Raw genomic sequence first — 1,836 nt, forward strand, 5'->3', positions numbered from 1 at the left:
AAAAATGCTTCATCAGCTGAAGCATCAATATTACCTTTCACGCCATCTGCCAAACCCATGTAAAACCGCTGCCCCAATATCATATTTGGAATACCGTGATGCGTACATATAACCAACATTCCTTTGAATCGTTCCCATATTTCGTGTAGTGTCTCTATTGGTCTCTGTTTAAAACTCAAAATTTCATCAATTTGTTGAGCAGTCTTGTTGGGTGGGTGAAACTTGTTCACAAATTGCTTGACTAACTCCCCCCAAGTTGTTATGGAATTAATGGGGAGTGAGTTTAGCCAGGGCTGGGCAGCTCCTGTCACTGAGAATGGAAACAATAACAGCTTGATTGCTTCCTGGGTTACGTTGGGCTGCCTTTGAGTTTTGCAGATTGACAGGAAATTCTTCGAGTGTTGTTGATGATTTTCAATTTGTGACCCCGAAAATAGTCCCTTGTTTTACAACAAGTTCAGGATGTTATTCGTGATTTGAAACGATTCAGCCTGTATCTGCGGGACTAAAATCGATGTGGCCAAATTCTCTGTTGTGGGTTGTGCCCAGTCATAAAGATCAGCCTCTAGCACAAGAGGTGCCACTGGAGCTAATGGTGCTATTGGCGCAGCTGGGTCTACCACGTTGTCCCCCATGTCTGGTTCGAATTGTTCAGTTGTTTGTTGGTGTTTGTTTTTCCTGTTGGACCGATTGAAGGCCTTGAAAACTTTCTCAGAATCTGATAATGCTTCAAATACTTCACCAGTTCTCGATGAGTTTCTAGGCATGCACCTATATAACCAAGTCAACAAACGTTAAAATTTCAATATATAGATTGGGTATATATAAAACTGACTACACTAAGAATTTTTGTATTTCTTTCAATTGTAATTGATAACACCGTTAATTCACCGGCAACGATGCCAAAATTTGATCACGCTCAACTATGCCTTATAAAAAGGACAAGCGGACGTGCAAAACTAATCTGAGTATTTCGCGCAGAGTCAAACCCACAAGGAATTAACCTATCAATTACTCTCGTTAGACTTACGAGATTCTATGTAATCAACTTCCCAGACGTTTTGAATAACAATTGAGAATGTTTATACTAACTAAGACTGACTGTAATTAACCAAATAAAGATTAACTATGATTAAGTTGTAAACAATTAAGAGAAGGATCTAAGGTTATGATTTCCTCTATTGATGAAATCCCTTCCGGTTATGTTTCACATAGATTCGCCTAATCGTCTCTATCAATTATGAGCACTCTTATTAACGTAAATCTCTCCCGAGTAATCACGACAATTTACTAGACGCACTCTCCCGAGTTGCGCTAGCTGGCTTTGTTTATTATAGCTCACTTTAGATTGCACCCAAAGCTTTGTTATCCCTAATCCCGCCATTAAACCATCGGTATTGATCCCTTATATACTTTGGGAGTGGTCTTGTTCAATAATTACCTAAATATGCGCTCTCTCCTGAGTTATGCACACTAAATAGGCACAGCTAATTGAGGATCCAATCAATTAACTACAACAACAACGCAGTTGAACAAATAGAGATTAAACTGGGCAAACTATTTTAACATAACATAAAGTTCATCCTTCAATAGGTTCCATCAAACCTTAGACAAAGGAATTAGCTACTCATAACAAAACAAGATAAAACTACAAAATTGTTCATAATGTGTAATTGCAATAATAATGAGTAGATAGAAAAACTCTAATGTTTGGTTGCCCTTCTCACACTTGTTCTTTCCTCCAAAATAGTTTAAAAACAAGCTTGAGCCTTTCTTGGGCGAGCTTCTTGAGTTTATAAGGGTTTGGAATAACTTTTTCCCGATTAACACTTTGGT

The sequence above is a fragment of the Nicotiana sylvestris genome, chromosome 6 (genome assembly GCF_000393655.2).
Source record: "Nicotiana sylvestris chromosome 6, ASM39365v2, whole genome shotgun sequence".
NCBI lineage: Eukaryota > Viridiplantae > Streptophyta > Magnoliopsida > Solanales > Solanaceae > Nicotiana > Nicotiana sylvestris.